General features: G+C 45.2%; 2 long non-coding RNA genes across 3 annotated transcripts in view; one reads left to right on the top strand and one right to left on the bottom strand.

Annotated features, from left to right (window-relative positions):
• Window positions 1–24025, bottom strand: part of LOC147102474 (uncharacterized) — a 49831-nt gene that overhangs the window by 9878 nt on the left and 15928 nt on the right. The window contains exon 3 of the long non-coding RNA XR_015073268.1: window positions 698–10967. This is a non-coding gene — a long non-coding RNA (uncharacterized LOC147102474). The remainder of the gene's footprint in view (window positions 1–697; window positions 10968–24025) is intronic.
• LOC147102475 (uncharacterized) lies at window positions 4298–22111 on the top strand. 2 transcript variants are annotated; one of them, XR_015073269.1, is made up of 3 exons: window positions 4298–4377; window positions 11513–11676; window positions 21722–22111. It is a non-coding gene; the product is annotated as an uncharacterized LOC147102475 (long non-coding RNA). The 2 variants fall into 2 exon arrangements; XR_015073270.1 differs by having other exon boundaries at window positions 4304–4389.

The following is a 24025-nucleotide window of genomic DNA, read 5'->3' as shown; positions in this document are numbered from 1 at the left end:
TTAAAAATCCCCTTGCAAAAAGGTGATTCCTCATGAGCAGTGCCACAGGAGATATGCTAGTGCATTCTTAAAGCTATCCTGGGAAGCGTTTGTCAGTTTCACTGACTTCAGGTGACATTAACAGTTCCCGTCAGTAGTAAACAAAGATCCATTTTAGCGTCGCACCACTTTCGATTTTCCCTAGACTAGCTCTACTCCCGTCAGCAGCTATGCAATATTTTTGACAAAGATTCGTGGAAGTGCACCAATGTGGATTATAATCTAGGTTTATATATTGAACAAGAATTACTATCCTGTAGTACATTTTTCTTACCCACAATTTGAAATGACTTGTCTCTCCCACTGTTAGTTACATTACCAATACTTGTATTTTGCTTGAATTACAAATCCGAGACAATTTTTGTCCTGCATTTAATTATCACATTTCACTTCTTTAACAAGCAACGCCAGCCAACACATTTCAATGTGAAGCGGTGTTATCACATTCGGAGTGTGAACAGCCTGCTGAAGGGGATAAGGAGCTCGACAGACTCATCACCTCAAACGTCATCTCCTCTCAGATGCTGCAACTGAAATTCTCTCTGGTATAATTGAAGTTAAAATATCTTCTAAATGCACTCATTGCGTGATCGGAGCTGGAAAATGAATTAATCCAATCTGATTAACTTTGCAACTCAGTTTAGATTTCTAATCTCACCTCTGGTTGATGCTCACACAATAATGGCCCGGATTTTGCTGTAAGTGGCAAAGGAACGGCTTTCACCATTCCCCTCATGTACAGTTGCCCAGAGAGTTTTAGTGGGCTTGTCAGCGGAGACTTCCAGTCATCCGGCATCTTTTAATGCGGTGCCCTCTACAGGGCATCTGTGGTGTCCGTGAGCAGGTCAAGGAGCAGGGAAGCTGTTGAACCAATCAGATTGAAGAATCCTTGCTGAGACATGTAGACAGCAAAGCAGGAAGTAAAAATCAGGAAATATAAATTACATTTAAATCATTGTACCGGAAGTGAAATAAAATTGGGACATACACGTGGGATTAAGGGAGAAATAGTTAATAGAAAAACAAAAATCTGCAACATTAATTTTCTTCTGAGGGAATGAATCTCCACACTTCTAAAATTAAATTTTCAGGGCCAGAGAGGTTGTTCAGCAGTATATATCACTTATTAGAAAACTCAGTTACTCCTGATTCTACAAGCTCTAACTTTTCCATCTGTCTGTAGAGCAGGAATAATGGGCAAATAGCCCAAGTTCACGCCATAACACGGATTTCAGTCTATTGGTGAGGACAGCAACAGCGCACCCTATGGAGGAGCAGGGTATCACTGACAGCCACTTCTGGATTTCAGTCTTTAACTGGGCATGTGCAGATGCCAGAAGTTGCTGTCAGTTTTACCCAGTAATAACAGCGAGCTAAGGATACAAGCTAAGGATACAGCTAAATCCAGGCTGATGTCTTTAAGTGCTGTGAAGACATTGTGGTGTGAATGTTGTCACCGTTCATAGACAAACAGGAAAAGCTTAGTCAGCCGCAATTTCTCAACATGAAAAATTATCAAAGATTGCTGACAGAAATAAGGATACTAAAAAAAAATTAAATTAAAGAAAAAGACGATCTGTTCAGCTTTGAAAATGCAATACAGCAAAGAGCAACCATCTGTTTATATTAGGTTTGGAAGACTGGCTCTATAATCACATGATGACTGGAGGGACAAAGTGGCTTCTCATGTACTTTGGGGCAATTTTAAATAAAATTATAGAAGTTTGCAAAAAGGTGCAATCATTGGTACATTCTGGAAATTTCCCTTTGTTAATGACACAAGTAATTGTTTCAGAAGCATGGAGGGGTGCGTGGGAATATCGAAACCCCAGTTTTGAGATTGGCAACTGAAGTTGCCCCACGCACTTTCTCCACTCAGCTATGATGCCATGGAGCCAGTGTTATATGTAGGTTCGATGTTTTCCCATGGGTGGGAGAAGACCACTGTTGCCCATCTCCTAGCATCCAGTAATAAACCAGCATTGGCAGAAGCCTAGGAATAGGTTACCTGTCTCCTAACTTGGCCAGAGCTCTGGGCTGATCAACAGGAGAGAAGTGCCCAAAATAGTAAAAAAAAAGGAAAGAGTAATGCCAAGCAATAAAGAGTACTTACATCCTGGATAAATCCTCCAGCCATAGAGCGTTCAAGGATACAAGCTAACAGACGCACCATTAATGTACTATAGGTTTCAGTGTATTACACAAAGATAAGTACAGAGGCTATTTCACCCTTCCATAGAGCCCCATGATCACTCACTCAGTGTTTATCACCCTCTTGATTAATTCTGGGGATTTTGCCTCCACTACCCTACTGAGAAGACAATTTCAGGTATTAATCACCCTGCTTCATAAGATCTGTCCTGAACTGGCCTTTTACCAGTTTTTATTTTTAAAATCTCTGTCTGGATCATGTTTCGGATATTTGGATTATTTTTCTTTCAAAATGATTTGGAAAAGTGTTATATCTAAATGTGGGTTTTAGCAGCAAAGTCATTCATACAAGTTTAAAAAAGGCACTGAGACGAAAGGCGATTATAATGCTAATGTGTTGGCATTGAAGTATTTTCCTCAAACACTGAAAACAGTAAGAAATATATTTGATAGCAAAATACTGCGGATGCTGGAAATCCAAAATGTATTTGTCCCACTTAGTAGTCAATACATGCTTCACACCCATTGTTGGAAGGTTTCTGGTTCCAGGTACTCAGCAGGGGTTGTCTGGCTTCGGCCTTCCCCTTGAGTTGTAAACACAGGGAAATAAAGAGAGAGAAAAGATCACCAACAGTCACGCAATTATGTTTTTAAATAAAAGGATGTAAGCATAAGCCTTTGCCAGACTCAGAAGATTAGAATGCAGGAGGGTAGTTAGAAATTATTTTGTGTAAGGCAACCCACTGATGTGAGGAAACATAGCATATTTGTTATTTTATATTATTATATGGCAACAAGTTGTGCTGATTAACAATTATGATGAGATTCACTTAATTCAAAGAAAGAAAGATTTGCATTTCTGTGGCGCCTTTCACGACCACCGGACGTCTCAAAGTGCATTACAGCCAATGAAGTACTTTTGAAGTGGTGTCACTGTTGTAATGTGGGAAACGCGGCAGCCGATTTGTGCACAGCAAGGTCCCACAATCAGCAATGTGATAATGACCAGATAATCTGTTTTTGTTATGTTGGTTGAGGGATAAATATTGGGCAGGACACTGGGGGATAACTCTCCTGCTCTTGTTGCTCTATATGTTCACCTGCTGTCTTGAGAAATGAAACTGCTTAGCGGTTTGTTTCTGGCCCCTTCTCACCAAGTGTTTTTTTCGGTCTGCCTTTAAAAAGATTGGAGAGGTGCATGTTGGGTCATGTGCAAATGACACAGAATATCCAGTTCAGATCACAAGGGGGCATTATTGTTACGCCCCTGGGTTATGCGATCACATAATTAGTTAGTGGGCAGTTAGGATACACCACTAAATATGGAACACCCAGGCCGCTTACAATACATATCATTATATCCAAGAGAATATCGAAAGACCCAAATTTGTAACTGTCTCCTTATCCTGCGATCTTGATTTAACTTGAAAGAATGCTCAAGATTTAGCTTTTCTGTTCCACTTAGTATCTTATATACCTCTATAAAGGTCTGCCATGATTCAGCTCCCTTCAAGGCTGAACTGTCAAAGTTTTTCAAACCTTTTCTCCTGTCACAGCAAGCAGTTTTGTAGCCCTTCTCAGCACTTCTTCCAGAGCATGGAATCAGTGGCCAGAATCTAATGCAGCATTCAAGCTTTAGCCTGACCAGAGCACCAGTCTGAAACTTATGTACTGATCTGTCAAAATAACAACAGAAAACGCTGGAAAAACTCAGCAGGCCAGGGCAGCATCCATGGAGAGAGAAACAGAGTCAACGTTTCAGGTCGATGACCCTAAACCTGCTTTCCTTTTCCTGCTTTTATTCCAGTTCTGACGAAAGGTCATCGACCTGAAACGTTAACTCTGTTTCTCTCTCCACAGATGTTGCCTGGCCTGCTGAGTTTTTCCAGCGTTTTCTGTTGTTATTTCGGATTTCCAGCATCCGCAGTATTTTGCTATCGTACTGATTTGTCAATATAGCTCAGCATTCTGTTTACTTTGTCAAATATTGATCTGCAAGGACTGGACTGGACTGGACATGGTGAGTGTAGAGTCCACTATCAAACCCACGTCCCTTTCAACCTCTAGTTAATTCAACAGTATTCAGTCCTCTGTAGTGGTTCGTGTAAATCGCCACTATATAAAAGAGTTTAACTTCAACGAACTATAAATAAGTTGTTTATTTACCAGAACAGGATAATACAGCAGGTAAGGTAGCAGGTAAGGTGGCTGACTGCAGAAACACCATGTTGTAGGTCTTACAGTAGGTAAGATAGCAGGTAAGATGGCAGACTGCAGGAGCACCATGTTGTAGACCTTGTCCCAGCGTGGACTCCACAAGGACTGCGTTCCCAGTCCCGTGGGAAGCGTGTGGGGAGCCTCATGACCTCCTCACACTCAGCTCTTTATTCCCGCCTTGGGCGTCACGTGACCGCGTCATGACGTCGGCACGTTTGCGTGCGCTTAGGCGGTCACGTGACCTGCGCCGTTATCGGTAAATCTCCGCGGTACTGAGGCTGGCCTTTAAGGCCAAGGTTACTAGGCCGGGCTGTGCCAGTACTTGCCGCGGGAGCGGAGAATCACTTCGCTCCCGCTTGCCGGCTGATGCAGCCGAAGTCGCGATAGGCCGGGCTATGCCGGCGGCCGTTTTGAAAGCCCGAATCGGGCCGGCGGCCAGTGCGCATGCGTCGTATGACGTCAGCGCATTAGGTCGGCGGCCGACGCGCATGAGTCACGTGATGCGTGACGTCAGCGCGTTAGGTCGCCTCTTAAAGGGGCAATGGCCCAACAGGTAAGTTAAAGAGGCAACAGCCCTAACTGGTAAGTTATACAAATAAGTAAATTAAATACATAGTTAGATAAGTTATACATACATAAATAAGTTAAGTTAAAGGGAATTATGTATATATCTCAATATAAAAGACAACCGTTGGGACCGCCACACCTCCACATTTTTTCTTCTGATGTGGCACTTATCTCTTTTGAATATCATTTGCCAAGGTTCTGCTCACTTGTGAATATTATCCAAATTCTTCCATAATTCCTTAGCTGCTTTGCCATTATAATTTTTACCGTTACATTTGACTTGTGCAACTTTGCTTATTTCTTATTCCCTCTTTGCCAACTGATGGTCTTACATTTCTCTGTATTCTTCTCAGTGATTTCCTTCAGCTTTTTTTTTTTTATATACAGGCTTTGTAGAGTTTGCTTTCCTTATTTATTTCTTGTACTGTATTATTAATAAATTTAAAATCATTCTGCACTTATTAGTCCTTGGTATGTATTTATCCTGAATACTGAGTAGAATATCCTAAAATGTATTCCATTTGTCAACTGAAGTTTCCATGAGTACTACCCTCCTCCACAGTTGATTTGTTTAAGCTTTTCCCTCCTTGCCATGAAGTTGCCCTTGAGTATTGGTTTGCAGGACTGTTTTATCCTAGATTATGTCAAATGTAATCATGTTATGGTTGTTGTTGCTCAGGAATGCCAGTACTTCTGTCCCCGATGTGCTATCTGAGCCACTTGTCATTACCAGGTCAAGATGGGAGTTACCTCCCATGGTATCCTGAACGCAATGGGTCAGAAAGCAATCACACATTTATTAACTCAGACTCTGGATCGCTTGAGCACTTGCAGTTTATATTACTTTAGCTAAAGTCCCCATTTCTGTTTACATACAGCTTACTTCAGACCTTCTTGTTGGAAAGCTCACCTTGTACCAATAATTGTACTTGTGTCCAATGTTGCCTGTAATTTTTTTGGCCCTGTGCAGCCCCTTCAGGGCATTCAAAATACTGCACGTGTGGTTTTTACATTGATAAGCTGGTTGCGCAGGTTCCCTGGAGCACAAAGCTTACAGGGAACATTGCTAGGGTCATCTGTGGCTCAGTGGGAAGCACCCCTGCCTCTGAGTCAGAGGTTGTGGGTTCAAGTCCCACTCCAGAGACTTGAGCACAAAAATCTAGGCCTCCACATTGGGTAGGATTGATTGGGGAATGGCACTCAAAGGGTTGACAGTGGATAGGCAATGGCAAACATTCAAAGACTGAATGGATGAGCTACATAATTTGTTCATCCCAGTTTGGCATAAAAATAAAACAAAAAAGGTGACTCAACCATGGCTAACAAGGGAAATTAGGGATAGCAGAAGATCCAAGGAGAGGACATATAAATTGGCTAGAAAAAGCAATAATCCTGAGGATTGGGAGCAGTTTAGGAGTCAACAAAGGAGGACAAAGGGATTAATTAAGAAAGGGAAAATAGAATGAGAGTAAGCTAGCACGGAACATAAAAACTGACTGTAAAAGCTTTTATAGATATGTGAAGAGAAAAAGATTGGTGAAGTCAAGCGTAGGTCCCTTACAGTCAGAATCAGGGGAATTTATAATGGGAAACAAGGAAATGGCAGACCAACTAAATACATACTTTGGTTCTGTCTTCACAAAGGAGGACACAAATAACCTCCCAGAGATGTCGGGGAACATAGGGTCTGATGAAAGGGAGGAACTGAAAGAAATCAGTATTTGTAGGGAAATGGTGTTAGGAAAATTGATGGGACTGAAGGCCGATAAATCCTCAGGGCCTGATGGTCTACATCCCAGGGTACTTAAGGAAGTGGCCCTAGAGATAGTAGATGCATTGCTGGTCATCTTCCAGAACTCGATAGACTCTGGAACGGTACCCATGGATTGGAGGGTAGCTAATGTTACCCCACTATTCAAAAAAGGTGGTAGAGAAAAAGCGGGGAATTATAGACCGGTAAGCCTGACATCAGTAGTGGGGAAAATGCTGGAGTCTATTATAAAAGATGTAATAGCAGAGCACTTGGAAAGCAGTGACAGGATCGGACAAAGTCAACATGGATTTACAAAAGGTAAATCATGCTTGACTAATCTACTGGAATTTTTTGAGGATGTAACTGGTAAAATAGATAAGGGAGAACCAGTGGATGTGGTGTATTTGGACTTACAGAAGGCTTTCAATAAGGTCCCACATAAGAGACTAGCGAGCAAAATTAAGGCACATGGGATTGGGGGTAAGGTACTGACTTGGATAGAGAACTGGTTGGTGGACAGAAAGCAGAGAGTTGGAATAAACGGGTCATTTTCCGAGTGGCAGGCAGTGACTAGTGGGGTACCGCAAGGATCGGTCCTAGGACCCCAGCTGTTCACAATATATATTAATGATCTGGACGAGGGAATTGGATATAATATCTCCAAATTTGCAGACGACACAAAGCTGGGTGGGAGGGTAAGCTGTGAGGAGGATGTCGTGAAACTCCAGTACGATTTGGACAGGTTGGGTGATTGGGCAGAAACATGGCAAATGCACTATAATGTGGATAAATGTGAGGTTATCCACTTTGGTGGCAAAAACGGGAAGGCAGATTATTTGAATGGCAATAGATTGGGAGAAGGGGAAGTGCAAAGAGACCTGGGTGTTATTGTGCACCAGTCGCTGAAGGTAAGCATGCAGGTGCAGCAGGCGGTTAAGAAGGCAAATGGTATGTTGGCCTTCGTAGCAAGAGGGTTCGAGTACAGGAACAAGGATGTCTTGCTACAGTTGTACAGGGCCTTGGTGAGACCGCACCTTGAGTATTGTGTGCAGTTTTGGTCACCTTACCTGAGGAAGGACGTTCTTGCCATGGAGGGAGTGCAGCGAAGATTCACCAGGCTGATACCCGGGATGGCAGGAATGACGTATGAGGAGAGATTGTGTCGATTGGGCTTATACTCACTGGAGTTTAGAAGATTGAGAGGGGATCTCATCAAAACCTATAAAATTCTGTCAGGTCTGGACAGACTAGATGCAGGAAGGATGTTTATGATGGCCGGGGAGTCCAGAACCAGGGGTCATAGTCTAAGGATAAGGGGTAAGCCATTTAGGACTGAAATGAGGAGGAACTTCTTCACCCAGAGAGTGGTGAACCTGTGGAATTCTCTGCCACAGAGGATGGTGGAGGCCAGTTCATTAAATATATTCAAGAAAGTGTTGGATATATTTCTTGAGGCTAAAGGGATCAAGGGATATGGGGAGAAGGCAGGGACAGGGTACTGAATTTGGATGATCAGCCATGATCTCATTGAATGGCGGAGCAGGCTCGAAGGGCCGAATGGCCTACTCCTGCTCCTATCTTCTATGTTTCTATGTTTCTATGACACTCCAGTGCAGTACTGAGGGAGCGCTGCACTGTTGAAGGTGCCATCTTTCGGATGAGATGTTAAACCGAGGCCCTGTTTGCTCTCTCAGTGGACGTAAATGAGCCCATGGCACTATTTTGAAGAAGAGCAGGGTGTTATCCCTGGTGCCCTGGCCAATATTTATCCCTCAATCAACATCACTAAAAACAGATTATCTGGTCATTATCACATTGCTTTTTTTTGATAGCTTGCTGTGCACAAATTGACTGCTGCATTTCCTACATTACAACAGTGACTACATTTCAAAAAGTACTTCATTGGCTGTAAATACACTTTGGGACGTCCTGAGGTTGTGAAAGGTGCTATATAAATGCAAGTCTTTCTTTTATAGGTTTACTTCTTTTATTCGCTAGGTTTCTTTGACATAGAGAGTCACACATTTTCCTTCTTATCTAGTCGGTCCTTCCTGCACACTTGAAACCCTTTTATGTTATACTGATCTCTGCCTTGAATTTCCTTGTTATCCTCAGCAGTTATGTTGTTGCTATAGCATTACTGGGCTGAAAAGGTTGAAGAAATTTGAATTTTAGTGCATTTGGGTACGTTTACACTGTTATTGCACTAAATGCAAATTTCCTCAATCTCATCAGGTCAAATCATTCACCCATCAAAGCCTCTCAGGGCTCATTTGCATAGCTGCACTGTTCAACTTTGATTCCAGTTCTGATAAAGGGTCTACACCTGAAATAATAACCTGTCTTTTCTCTTGTCAAATGCTGTCAGAACTCCAGTGCCTTTCCAGCATTTTCCATTTTCATTTTTTTCCCTTACGATAGTGCTTAGCAAACCTTATTCGATTATTTTCAAATGCAGCACAAAGACATCAGTTGCACCAAAAGTTATCACCCTATCAATTCCGAATTACATCATGATGTTGAAAGAAACGTGTGGCTTGTTCTGGCTCCTCTCTGTTCACAAGCAAAAAAAATGGTTATTTTTTTCATGAAGCTCGCACTCCTTTAAGAGAGGCGACCTAGATTGGAAGCTTCAAATGTTTAACGTCACTGTATTTGTGAAATTGAAGCCTTTCCCTCCCCCATGAATCGACCTTGTGTTTCTAACCATGAGCTTATGTCTTCAACAAGAGAAATTGATGACGACAATGGCCCTTTCCAGAGCCAGGTCACAAACTATCCACTTCAAATGGTGCCATCTCTTATCTTTTGATAAGAATACAGTCAAGGTTGTGAAATCCAGTGTTTTTTTGTGTGTTTGAAAGAAGTCACAAGGTCAGACTGATTTACACAGTACCCCACAAAATAATATTTAACCTCATGTTTACACACAACTCCACAAGCCACAATCTCAACTACATGCAATATACAGTCCCCACCACTTACATCACCTGTGATTATTGTTGGCAACCGGCAATTAAAAGTAAGCATTTGCCATTTCCGTAGATGTCAATAACAAAACATGAGATATTTCAGTGAACTGATGTTCCATCAGCCCCAGCTTATGAACATATTCAGAAATGTTCATCGCGTAGCTCTCCTCAATGCGTAGAATAGATTTGAGTGAAAGATATTTGACTTTTTCTCCTCTTTCTGTTTTTCTCAAACTCTGGTCTATAGGTTTTTTTTAAAACAAGGGGGCTTTTTTCTCTGAGTCACATTCACTCTGTAGTAAACATTTTCGTGTAAACAACCATAGTACAAAATAGAATCAGTGGAGTTCTGTAGCAGGAAATACCAGCACAGCACATTACAGGAGCTACACACCCCAGAATACAGAACTAAATCAAATGCTGTCAAGTACTATACACTGTGCATCTCTGTACAGTATTAAGACTAGTTACACTGGTAGAACAGAAAAAGACAAGATTTACAATTTGGCAAACAACAATAATTTCAACCTTAATTACACAATTTGCATGAAGTGAAAATCTAACCAACGAAAAACTTGTTGGTATTTACAACACCGCAGCCATGTACAGATTGCTTATATGTTGATACTGTATTTAGCATTAGTTGCACCCTGCTGTGAGTTAGAGATTTAGAGCAGATATAATAGTTGCATTTATAAAACCATTCCAAAAAAATGTAGTTTATTTTCTATTTTTGATAGAATATTTGTGAATGAATATTTGTGAATGCAAGTGTTACAAATATTAACATTAATATAAATTAACATAAATATTGGTTAAAATGTTTCCTTCCCATTACAACATGGTCTGGCCTGACTCACAATGAGGGAGTAACTGCAAAAGGAATGTTTGAACTCTCGTTGAATATCCTTCCTAGCTAACAAAATACAAAGATATTTTGTTATATTTACAAAAGCCATTCTTTGTAAAAGTTATAAAATAGAATGAAAAACCATCATTAATAATAAAATAGAATGAGAATAGACATTATAAAGCTGAATGAGAAATAGAACATGTTAAAATGTATGTTTTCCCTCCCTGTTGGGTATGTAATGCCACACGTTATTCTTCCACTAATCCACTCCCAGACCTCTGTTAGTGCCACTCTGTTGGGCGAGAGAGAGAGTAGTGCAGGTTGATTCATATTCTGGTTGTGCCTCCTTGTAGATCCTCTGCCAGGCACCTTCCAGACAGTCCAACCCAGATTAGTCTTCCCTTTTTCTTACAATCTGTAGGAATTGACAAATAATTTTTTTTAAACTCGCTTTACCTCATCTTGCATTCCACTATTTAGAACTTGATGGTTGACGTAATAAAACTCACTACACACTTGGTTTGAGTATAAAGCAAGGCTTTTATCAACTTGTTTCAGAACATGGAGGTCTAGTTATCTTTCACTAGTTCCTGTTTACACAATGTCCTGGGCAAGCTGGGCCCACGCCCGAGTATTTATACTCCTTGGACGGCGCCACCAGCTGGCCGTCCAGTGTTATTTCATGAGTCTTTCTTCATGTATCATAAGATTCATAACAATGGTGTGCTGCACTATGGGTAGGACAAGTGACTTGTTGCAACAAGTGATCGGTCATCCCTCACAGTTACCGCGGTTACCGATATTTTTGTTGCCCTTGGACCTAGTTAATGGAAATTCGGAATAATTAGAGAGCAAATAACACAGCAAGGGAGAAGGTCAAAATTTGTAGGATTTGCTGTGGGATGTCACGTTGCACAACATCACTTTGCCCCAACTAACAGATCTTGGTTTTCCAACTAGGTTTCTCAGTTTAAAGAAAAGGATTCCAAAAAAAAGGACTCATGTCCTGGGGCAAGAACCCAGATCTGATCATTCCATTTTGCAGTGCATTAGCAGACCAGCACACGCCACTCCTCAGCTGACATCCTCACAACTTTTCTCAATTCACCATTCTCTGAATAAAGGTAAGCTGTGCAAGCATTTTTCTGTTGTGGTCATGAAGCTATGGCAGCCCAAATAGTTATTGTTGCTATACTATAAGCAATCAGGCAGATTTGACTCACCTAACCTTGAAAGCTGAATGTTTAACGTAATCTTTATTAGATAATTTATTGTTGCTTGAAATAGGCAATCTGCAGCTAAAGGGAAGAAGCTGAAGGAAGGATTAATATAGGCAGCCCTTCAGCCTGACCAGAGAAGGTGTTATCAGGATTTGACGAGCACATCAGCGGGACACCTTAGCATAAAATATTAAGTCTCGTAACTAATAGAGTAATGTACCATCAAACCTTGTTTGACCTTTGTACTAATAATTGTAAAAATATTACCAGCATTTACACAGATTTATTGCAGTCAAGTTCTGATCAACACACTGCCAAGAAATGTTAAGCTTAGGCTATAACTTGTCTGTAATCAGAGTTAAAGGTAATTCAGGGCTTAGATCAGGTATGTGTAGACTCAAATTCCACTGTCGTACCTTGAATGTGTAAAATGGTTTGACTGAATTTAGAGTTGTATAAATTAACCCTCTGATAGATAATCTAACAAACTGTGGCCGAACCACCAAAAGATTACGGACAATCGTATATAATTCCTTTTACAGCAATGTAGTACAGCTGAGGGCTGCACCTTGAATGTATCTGTTAACTGTACTAGGGCTTCTTTCCTGTACTCCACGTGATGACATCATGACGTCAGAGCTTGGAACCTTCTAGCAGTAGAGCTCGGAACCTGCTAGCAGTTGAGCTCGGAACCTGCTAGCAGTTGAGCTCGGAACCTTCTAGCAGTTCCAGAGAGGCTTTCAAGCAGACCAGACCTATTTGCATTGTATCCTACAATTTCCTGTACAGCTTCGTTTGTTCATTAAATTTTATTGTTTTTGATTCTCTGAATCGATCTCAATTCTTCGGCTAGGAACCCCAGTTCCTACAAAACAATGTTTTTAACCCCATTCTTTCCCATGTCAGGCCCTAGGACCCAGATAGTGCCTGGGAGAGAAGAGCAGTGAGCTTTATCCAGACCCTTTTAATGTGGCTCTGTTCTCAGCTGAAGCAAGAGATGAAAGATGCCCTTCTTGCCCCATTTTTCTTCCCTCCTTTGGGTAGATGCTTTAATTCCTCCAGGTGGCTCCAGAGATGGAAAGCCTTCCATGTATGAAATCCTGACTGTAAATCTCGGGCCCATACTCTCAGTTTGGGTCCTTGGCTGTATACGGGCTTATTGGGCCAACTCCACAACAAAGTGCTTTAACCACAAAGAATGTGTATAACAGATTGGATTTTTTTTTTAAGCCAGGAAGCTGAGGGCTTGACTCCTAAACTGAAGGTTGCAAACCTGAGGCTTAGCCCTGTCTAGCAGACACACAGCAACAGCATTGCCAACATTTGACTCCCTCTGCTTCAGTTGTACTATTTGAGCTACATCCAGAATGTGAATGGAGTTATATTTGCAAGCCCAAATTGCTTGGCCTTCCCAGTAGGAGTGCCATTGGTTGCAAAGGAGTCTGGATAAGAAAAAAAGTTTGAAATAAAAATCTGAATATTGTAAAATGGATCAGAACAATTAAATCAGCTTAAAGTTTTTTTCTAATTATGAATTTTGAACTGTGAAGAAATTGTCATGGTCCCTCAAAAGTTTATTTTTCAAACGCATTATTTTTATTTGTTCCTGGGTGATGTGCCTCAATAAATCCGAGACTCAATGTTGGCGGAACAAAGCAAGGCTTTTATTAACTTAGAAGGTAACACAGTAGAGAAGTGTCTCCCCATCCAGATGTCTGCTGTACTGGATGCGAGACATGCTGGGCCTGCTTACATAGGGGCCAGGTATGGGCGGAGCCCTACACAATACAATACAAGTGAGGAAACGGAACTGAGGTGAGGGAAATGAAACTGAAACTAAACCACAGGCACACAGAGAATGCAGATGAGTGATGAATGGCATATTTCATCACATTCACCCCTTCTATAGATTTAGTCTGTTCGGGGGTTTGATAGTCCTCTGTGACCGACGTGGCTGTTGTGGTGCCGCGGGTGTCGGCTGGGTGTCCCCGGTGGCCTCCTGGGTCTCTGCCGGGGGTGCCGCCAGGGTTGTTGAAGGGGTAGTTGGTGGGGGTACCGTTGGTCGATGTTCTTCCGGGGGTGATGAAAGAGTAGTGAGTGGGTAAGAGTTGCTGTGATCGTTGTTGCTGCTGTTGTCGTGGTTGTTGTCGTTACCGGCTGGGGCGACGTCTTTTATGGACACGGTGTCCTCCCTTCCGTCGGCGTGCCGGACATATGCGTATTGGGGGTTGGCGTGGAGTAGGTGCACGGACTCCACGAGAGGGTCCATCTTGTGGCCCCTCACATGCCTTCGTACCAATACCGGACCTGGGGTGGAAAGCCATGACGGCATGGATACGCCGGAGGTGGATTTCCGGGGAAAAACAAACATTCGTTCATGAGGCGTGGCATTAGTGGCAGTACACAATAGCGACCGTATCGAATGGAGCACATCTGGGAGGACTTCCTGCCAGCGGGAGATAGGGAGGCCCTTGGTCCTTAGAGCTAGAGTGACTGCTTTCCATACTGTCCCATTCTCTCGCTCCACCTGGCCGTTACCCTGGGGGTTGTAGCTGGTGGTACGGCTCGTGGCGATCCCCCTGGACAGCATGTACTGGCGTAGCTCTTCGCTCATGAAGGACGCCCCCCTATCCGTGTGGATGTAGCTCGGCATACCGAACAGGCAGAACAGGCTGTTGAGGCATTTAATGACCGTGGCGCTGGTCATTGTCTGGGCAGGGGAAGACGAATGGGAAACGGGAGTATTCGTCCACAATGTTCAGGAAGTAAACATTGCGGTCGACCGACGGGAGGGGGCCCTTGAAATCTAAGCTGAGCCGCTCGAAGGGCCGTGTAGCTTTGATTAAGTGGGCTCTATCTGGGCGGTAGAACCGAGGCTTGCACTCAGCGCAAGTGCGGCAGTTCCTGGTCAGAGACCGAACTTCCTCAATCGAGTAGGGTAAGTTGCGGGACTTTATGAAGTGGAACAGCCGTGTGACCCCCTGGGTGGCAGAGGTCGTTGTGGAGGGTCTGTAGCCGATCCCCGGTGGCGCTGGCACACATCCCTCGTGAGAGGGCGTCGGGGGATTCGTTAAGGGCCCCTGGCCGGTAAATGATGTCATACTCGAAGGTGGAGAGCTCGATCCGCCACCTGAGAATCTTATCATTTTTGATCTTCCCCTTCTGTTTATTATTAAACATAAACGCTACCGACCGCTGGTCGGTAAGTAGGGTGAAGCGTTTGCCGGCTAGGTAGTGGCGCCAGTGGCGCACTGCCTCCACGATGGCTTGGGCCTCCTTTTCCACGGAGGAGTGTCTGATCTCGGGCCCTTGGAGGGTCCTTGAGAAGAAAGCTACGGGCCGCCCCGCCTGGTTGAGGGTGGCCGCCAAGGCAAAGTCAGACGCATCACTTTCCACTTGAAAGGGAGTGTTCTCGTTCACTGCCTGTAGCGTGGCCCGCTCAATATCCCGCTTAATGCTTTTGAAGGCGGCGTGGGCCTCAGCAGAGAGCGGAAAAGAGGATGCTTTCAAGAGGGGGTGGACTTTGTCGGAGTAGTTGGGGACCCATTGGGAATAATAAGAAAATAACCCCAGGCACCTTTTCAGGGCTTTGGGAGTGTTGGGCAGGGGCAGCTCCCATAGGGGGCGCAATCGGTCGGGGTCTGGTCCGATTTCCCCATTCTCCACCACGCTGCCTAGTATGCAGAGGCGCGTGGTGTTGAAAACGCACTTGTCCTCGTTGTAAGTGAGGTTGAGTTTTTGTGCGGTTTTCAGGAACCTCTCGAGGTTCGAGTCGTGATCCTGCTGGTTGTGACCGCAGATGGTGACGTTGTCGAGGTAGGGGAAGGTTGCCTGCAAGTGGTGGTCATCGACCATGCGGCCCATCTCCCTCTGGAAGACCGAGACCCCATTCGTCACCCCAAAGGGGACTCTGAGGAATTGGTAGAGGCGTCCGTTCGCCTCGAAGGCGGTGTACGGGCGGTCCTCTGGTCTGATAGGGAGCTGGTGGTACGCTGACTTGAGGTCGATGGTGGAGAACACCCGGTATTGGGCGATTTGGTTCACCATTTCTGATATGTGGGATAGCGGGTAGGCGTCTAGTTGGGTGTACCTGTTGATCGTTTGGCTATAGTCGATCACCATCCGTTTCTTCTCGCTACCCCTTACCACTACCACTTGGGCGCGCCACGGGCTGTTGCTGCGTTCAATAATGCGCTCCTTCAGGAGCCTGTCTACCTCGGTCGCGATAAACCGCCTGTCCTCCCAGCTGTACCTCCTGCTTTTGGTCGCTATTGGCCGGCAGTTAGGGGTAAGGTTCGCGAATAGCGAAGGCGGCTTTACCTTCAGGGTAGCCAGATCGCACACTGTGAGGGGCGGCTGGGACCCACCGTAATTGAGCGTGATGCTTTGGTGGTAGCACTGGAAATCCAGGCCCAAGATCACGCTCGCACATAGATTCTTCATGATTAGTACTTTAAAATTATCGTATACAGTTCCGTTAACAGACAATTGTACCGTGCAGTAACCCATAATGGTCGATGTCTGTGTTTTATCAGCCATAGAGATGGTACCCCGAGTAGGGACCACCGTTAGGGAGAGTTGTTGTGCTAGTTCAGGGTGGATAAAACTCTCCGTGCTTCCACTGTCAATTAAACATTTAACCCCGCACCCGTTTACCTCGATGTCCACCATTGATTTGGATAGCGGGTGCGGCCTGGTCTGGTCCACTGTGACCGATGCCACTGTAGGGCCCTGATCGAGACAAGATGGTGTCCACGCTGTCTGCTCACAAGATGGCGGACCCCACGAGGTCGGGCAAGATGGCGTCCAAGATGGCCGCTCCCACGGCGCACACGCGGCGGTGGCGGATTTTCCTGCGGGGTTCCCTCTGCACACCTTCCCGAACTGCCCCGTCTTACCGCACTTAAAGCAGGTGGTGCCTTTCACCGGGCACAGGTTTCTGGTGTGCTTCGGCTGCCCGCAGAAGTAGCAGTTGGGTCCCCGACACGTCGCGGCTGTCGTAGGGCTTCTGGGGGGAGAGCGGGGCCCCGACGGTGTCGGGCTGGGAAGATGCCTTCCAAGATGGCGGCGCCCTTGGTGCACACGTGGTGGCGTGGGCGGCGTGGGCTGAAGAGTAGGCGTCCGAGTTTCTCTGGGCCACATCCAGGGATCACGCTGTGTCCACAGCCTGTTTCAGGTCCAATCCCGTTTTTTCCAGCAGTCTCTGCCGGATGTAAGTGGAGCTGAGGCCTGTGATAAAGGCATCGCGAACAAGCTCATCAGTGTACACTGCGGCTTTTACATCTCGGCACTTGCAGTCTTTGCCCAGCGTTTTCAGGGTGACTAGGAACTCATCCAGCGATTCCCCAGGTCGCTGTGCGCGAGTAGCGAGCAGATGCCTAGCATACACCTCATTTGTAGGCTGCTGGTAATGCGCCTTTAAGATGTCGCAGGCGGCCGGGTACGTGTCGGCATCTTGGATGAGGGGGTAAACCCGGTGGCTTACTCAATTCCGCAGGATTCCGAGTTTCATACTTTCAGCGTCCGTAGCGGCTGTGATGGCTGCGGAATTATCCAGGAAGAATTCCATACACTTAAACCAGTGTCCGAAGCATGCCGATGCGTCCGGAGCATGCTGGTCCAAATCCAAACGTTCGGGTTTCAAGAGTTGATCCATTGTGTTGAAAAATAAGTTAATAAAATTGATGTGCCTCAATAAATCCGAGACTCAATGTTGGCGGAACAAAGCAAGGCTTTTATTAACTTAGAAGGTAACACAGTAGAGAAGTGTCTCCCCATCCAGATGTCTGCTGTACTGGATGCGAGACACGCTGGGCCTGCTTACATAGGGGCCAGGTATGGGCGGAGCCCTACACAATACAAGTGAGGAAACGGAACTGAGGTGAGGGAAATGAAACTGAAACTAAACCACAGTCACAGGCACACAGAGAATGCAGATGAGTGATGAATGGCATATTTCATCACACTGGGATGTGGGCGTCGCTGGCAAGGCCAGCATTTATTGCCCGTCCCTAATTGCCCTTGAGAAGGTGGTGGTGAGCCGCCTTCTTGAACTGCTGCAGTCCGTGTGGTGAAGGTACTCCCACAGTGCTGTTAGGGAGGGAGTTCCAGGATTTTGACTCAGCAATGATGAAGGATCGGCGATATACTTCAAAGTCAGGTTGGTGTGTAACTTGGAGGGGAACTTGCAGGTGATGGTGTTCTCATGCGCCTGCTGCCCTTGTCCTTCTAGGTGGAAGAGGTCGCGGGTTTGGGAGGTGCTGTCAAAGCCGCCTTGGCGAGTTGCTGCAGTGCATCTTGTAGATGGTACACACTGCAGCCATGGTGCGCCGGTGGTGGAGGGAGTGAATGTTTAAGGTGGTGGATGTGGTGCCGATCAAGTGGGTTGCTTTGTCCTCGATGGTGTCGAGCTTCTCAAGTGTTGTTGGAGCTGCACTCATCCAGACAAGTGGAGAGTATTCCATCACACTCCTTACTTACATAGAAACATAGAAGATAGGAGCAGGAGTAGGCCATTCGGCCCCTTGAGCCTGCTCTGCCATTCATTGAGATCATGGCTGATCATCCAAATTCAGTACCCTGTCCCTGCCTTCTCCCCATATCCCTTGATCCCTTTAGCCTTAAGAAATATATCTAACTCCTTCTTGAATATATTTAATGAATTGGCCTTCACTGCCTTCTGTGGTAGAGAATTCCACAGGCTCACCACTCTCTGGGTGAAGAAATTCCTCCTCATCTCAGTCCTAAATGGCTTAGCCCTCATCTTAAGACTGTGACCTCTGGTTCTGGGCTCCCCAGCCATCGGGAACATCCTTCCTGCATCTAGTCTGAAACTTATAAAATTCTAACAGGACTAGACAATGAGATCCCATCTCATTCTTCTAAACTCCAGTGAGTATAAGCCCAATCGACCCAATCTCTCCTCATACGTCATTTCTGCCATCCCAGGTATCAGTCTGGTGAATCTTCGCTGCACTCCCTCCATGGCAAGAACATCCTTCCTCAGATAAGGCGACAAAAACTGCACACAATACTCTAGGTGTGGTCTCACCAAGGCCCTGTACAACTGCAGCAAGACATCCTTGTTCCTGTACTCGAACCCTCTCGCTACGAAGGCCAACATACCATTTGCCTTCTTAACCGCCTGCTGCAGCTGCATGCTTACCTTCAGCGACTGGTGCACAAGGACACCCAGGTCTCGTTGCACTTCCCCTTCTCCCAATCTATCGCCGTTCAGATAATAATCTGCCTTCCTGTTTTTGCCACCAAAGTTGATAACCTCGCATTTATCCACATTATACAGCATCTGCTATGCTTCTGCCCAATCACCCAACCTGTCCAAATCATACTGGAGTTTTTCGGCATCCTCCTCACAGCACACACACCCACCCAGCTTTGTGTCGTCTGCAAACTTGGAGATATTACTTCTAGTTCCCTCGTCTAGATCGCACTTGTGCCTTGTAGATGGTGGAAAGGCTTTGGGGAGTCAGGAGGTGAGACTCTCACCACAGAATACCCAGCCTCTGACCTGCTCTTGTAGCCACAGTATTTATGTGGCTGGTCCAGTTGTTTCTGGTCAATGGTGACCTCCCAGGATGTTGATGGTGGGGGATTCGGCGATGGTAATGCAGTTCATTGTCAAGGGGCAGTGGCTAGACTCTCTCTTGTTGGAGATAGTCAGATAGTCATTGCCTGGCACTTGTGTGGCATGAATGTTACTTGCCACTTATCAGCCCAAGCCTGAATGTTGTCCAGGTCTTGTTGCATGCGGGCATGGATTGCTTCATTATCTGGGGAGTTGCGAATGGCACTGAACACTGTGCAGTCATCAGCGAACATCCCCATTTCTGACCTTATGTTGGAGAGAAGGTCATTGATGAAGCAGCTGAAGATGGTTGGGCCCAGGACACTGCCCTGAGGAACTCCTGCAGCGATGTCCTGGGGCTGAGATGATTGACCTCCAACAACTACAACCATATTCCTTTGTGCTAGGTATGACTCCAGCCAGTGGAGAATCTTTCTCCTGATTCCCATTGACTTCATTTTTACTAGGGCTTCTTGATGCCACACTCTGTCAAATACTGCCTTGATGTCTAGGGCAGTCACACTCACATCAGATCTGGAATTAAGCTCTTTTGTCCATGTTTGGACCAAGGCTGAAATGAGGCCTGGAGCTGAGTGGTCCTGGCGGAATCCAAACTTAGCATCGGTGACCAGGTTATTGGCGAGTAAGTGCCCCTTGATAACACTGTCAACAACACTTTCCATCACTTTGCTGATGATTGAGAATAGACTGATGGGGCGGTAATTGACTGGATTGGATTTGACATGCTTTTTGTGGACAGAACCTGGGCAGTTTTCCACATTGTCGGATAGATGCCAGTGTTGTAACTGTACTGGAACAGCTTGGCTAGAGGAGCGGCTGGTTCTGGAGCACAGGTCTTCAGCACGACAGCCGGGATGTTGTCTGGGCCCACAGCCTTTGATGTATCCGACGCGCTCAGCCGTTTCTTGATATCACATGGAGTGCATCGAATTGGCTGTAGACTGACTTCTGTGATGGTGGGGACCTCAGGAGGCCAAGATGGATCATCAACTTGGCACTTCTGGCTGAAGGTGGTTACAAACGCTTCAGTCTTTTGCACTCGTGTGCTGGGCTCCGCCATCATTGAGGATGAGGGTGTTCGTGGGGCCTCCTCCTCCAATCAGTTGTTTAATTGTCCACCACTATTCATGACTGGATGTGGCAGGACTGCAGAGCTTTGATCTGATCCGTTGGTTGTGGGATCATTTAGCTCTGTCTATAGCATGCTGCTTCCATTGAATAGCATCCATGCAGTCCTGTGTTGCAGCTTCCCCAGGTTGACACCTCATTTTTAGGTATGCCTGGTGCTGCTTCTGGCATGCTCTTCTACACTCCTCATTGAACCAGGGTTAGTCACCTGTTAATGGTAGAGTGAGGGATAAGCCAGGCCATGAGGTTACAGATTGTGGTGGAATACAATTCTGCTGCTGCTGATGGCCCACAGCGATTCATGGATGCCTAGTTTTGAGCTGCCAGATCTGTTCTGAATCTATTCCATTTAGCACGGTGATAGGACACCCTCCATCGTGTTGTGTGGCACTAAGTGTGAAGACAGGACTTCATCTCCAGAAGGACTGTGCGGTGGTCACTGCTACCAATACTGTCATGGACAGATGCATCTGTATCAGGTAGACTAGTGATTGGTGAGGAAGAGGTCAAGTAGGTTTTTCCCTCATGTTGGTTCTCTCACCACCTGCTGCAGGCCCAGAATGGCAGCTATGTCCTTCAGGACTCGGCCAGCTCAGTCAGCAGTGGTGCTACCGAGCCATTCTTGGTGATGGACATGGAAGTCCCCCACCCAGAGTACATTCTGTGCCCTTGCTACCCTCAGCGCTCCTTCCAAGTGGTGTTCAACATGGCGGAGTACTGATTCATCAGCTGAGGGAGGGTGGTAGGTGGTAATCAGCAGGGGGTTTCCTTGCCCATGTTTGACCTGATGCCATGAGACTTCATGGGGTCTGGAGGTAATGTTGAGGACTCCCAGGGCGACTCCCTCCCGACTGTATATCACTGTGCCGCCACCTCTGGTGAGTCTGTCCTGCTGGTGGGTATAACAGGGCAAGACAACCAGGATTCAATTGCAACACCAATGTACAAGGTGGAGGTAATGGGTTAATTCATACTCTGAGTTGAACAATAGAGGTCTGTATATTGCATTTACCCAGCTAAGTTTTAAACATGATTAAGTGACTTCAAATGCTGAGAGATTAAACTGCAGAACAACTCATGGGAAGATTGAGGAGGATGTGTGTTTGGTCAAGCGGGGTGACACATATGCACCTAAGAATTCATTTATTGTAAATCACAACAGGGTTCCATTCTTCAAAATATAGTGGGGCTAATTAGATTGTGTTTGCTTTGCAGAGATGACCCGAAGCGAGACCGAAAGTCTGTGCTTTGCACACCTTAACAAGGACCGGTGTCTTAAGAAAACACTTAACAAGCAAAACCATCTGACTACGGGCAAATGGATGGTTGTAAAGTAATTAAGATGAGGCCCATGGTCACAAGAGGTGACGGGACCAACTGATAATGAAATGTAGGGATTGGGGGCAGCAAGAAGATGAACTGTCATGGTTTTATAATTACAATTTAGCTATAACGCTGTATATGCTGATAAGCTTATCCCTGCCCCTAGGGCAGGGCCTTAATTTTTGTATAACTGTGTGGACTTTGAGAGGCTCGTTGGAGTTGGGACTCATGTAGGGACACGAGAAGCTCTCCCCAGGCCTGAATAAACCGTTTTGACTTCAATTATTGGGTCTGTCTTTCTTTCAACAAGCCAGTGACTTTGACCTTGTATATCACTTGGTCCGCACTTTGGGGGCTTACATCAATTGGCGACGAGGATGGGATACACGATCTGAACAAGACTCTCGGACAACGATAACCTAAGATGGGTGAGTATGTTTTAATTACCACCTGTAAAATTAGAGGTTGATCGCTGGCGAGACATCAAGTAAGAATCGACGTACAAAAGAACTATAAAAAGAAAGACACCTTTAATTGAAGGCAGTTAAAAAGCAAACCGAGAGGGGCGGAAAGTCCCCTAACCCGGGAGGCGGGAAATCCTTTTAGCCGAGTGGCGGCAAACTGAGAGGGGCGGAAAGTCCCCTACCCTGGGAGGTGGGAAATCCTTTTAGCCGAGAGGAGGCGAAACCTTTGTTAGGGGCAGGGCATTCCCTAAAGCCGGGAGGTGGTGAAACCTCTGTTAGGGGCAGGGCATTCCCTAAAGCCGGGAGGCGGCGAAACCTCAACAAACGAATGAATGGGTGCACCATAGTGAGTAAATGAAATAAAACCCAACAGTCACAAAGAGGTTAAAACTCAAAACCTCGTGACTAAAGGGTTGGTGTGTGTGTGGAACGAAACAGAGTGATTGACAGGAAGTAAAGAAGGAAATCTGAGAAGAGATATATAAAGTGAGACGAGGGAATTTAGAACCATGAAAAAAAGGAGATGGAAAGGAGGATTCCCCACTGGGGGGGGGACCCGGATTCTATAACCCGATTCCTGGTAGATAAAAAAATAAAAAAAGTGCAGAGACACAAAAGGCTTAGTGGGGGGGCGGGGGGGGGAGGGTGGAGGGGAGAAACCAAAGATAAAGAGGGAATGGTAATCTGAGCTTGTTACCAGAAACAATGTAAGGAATCGAAACAGAAGGGAGGGATAAAGAAGGGAAAAGATCTAATTTGCAGGTGAACCAATTTGAAAATCCAGCAAAGGGAAAAAAAAGAAACAAACATGGATTTGGAAAGCTAGGGAAAGCCGGTGAGTCACCGATTTAAAAAGGAAGAAAAAGATAAACTTAAAGCTTTACCAACATGGAAGTTATTAGCATCTGTACCAAGACAAGTAAAACACAAGATTTGCTGAGGGAAAGGAACCTTAAAATATGCTGGAATTTCAGTTTGTATGAAATTGTGTGTTAAAGTGTGAATGTTTTCCTGACTAGGAATGTTTAAGAGGTTACAATATTCCTTTGTCTGAAAGTCTGTCCTTTAAAAAAACAGAAATATCTGCTGTGTGTGTTGTAGCTCCACCCACTGCTCTGTGTTAAAGAAAAAGCATTTAACCCTTTTGCCTCGTCTTGGAGTTTGGAAGTTTTAAGAATGTGCAAATAAGATTGTGCCCTCAGAATGAAAAAAACCTACTACAATTTAAGTTAAGCTGGAGTGTAAAAACTGAGAAGAGCAACAAAAAGTTTGTTTAACAAAAGATTAAGTTTCAGTCTAAGATTTAACCTTGAAGTTATGAGGTAAATTAACTTGTTAAAACCAGACTTTCATTGTGGCCACAATGAAATTCTGGATGGTGTAAATTGGTGTAGTCTGAATTGAATAAGATAGCTCCACTCCGCAAGAATATCCGATAGTGGCAGGTCCCTCTACATTATTTAATTGACTATGGTACTGGGAGCCCTATAGAATGTGGGACTAGAGTTAAACCCTAGAAAGGTACAGGTAGGGAAGGATGAAGTAATCTACCTAGGATACATAATAACACAAGGGAAGAGATAAATGCCCGAAGACAGAAAGGTGGGTTAATAAAGAACAGTACCTTGAGAGCCAGGTGATAAATAATCAGAATCAGTGTGACGTGTGGCCATTGAAGGAAGCAGATTAAAGACTTAGGGTTGCTTGATCGGGAGTTTGTGATTCTGTAATA

Source organism: Somniosus microcephalus, chromosome 22 (assembly GCF_052327205.1).
Source record: "Somniosus microcephalus isolate GS21.2 chromosome 22, FLI_Smic_1.0, whole genome shotgun sequence".
Classification (NCBI taxonomy): domain Eukaryota; kingdom Metazoa; phylum Chordata; class Chondrichthyes; order Squaliformes; family Somniosidae; genus Somniosus; species Somniosus microcephalus.
Note: the sequence above shows the minus strand (reverse complement) of the source record. Positions and strands in the feature narration are given on the sequence as shown.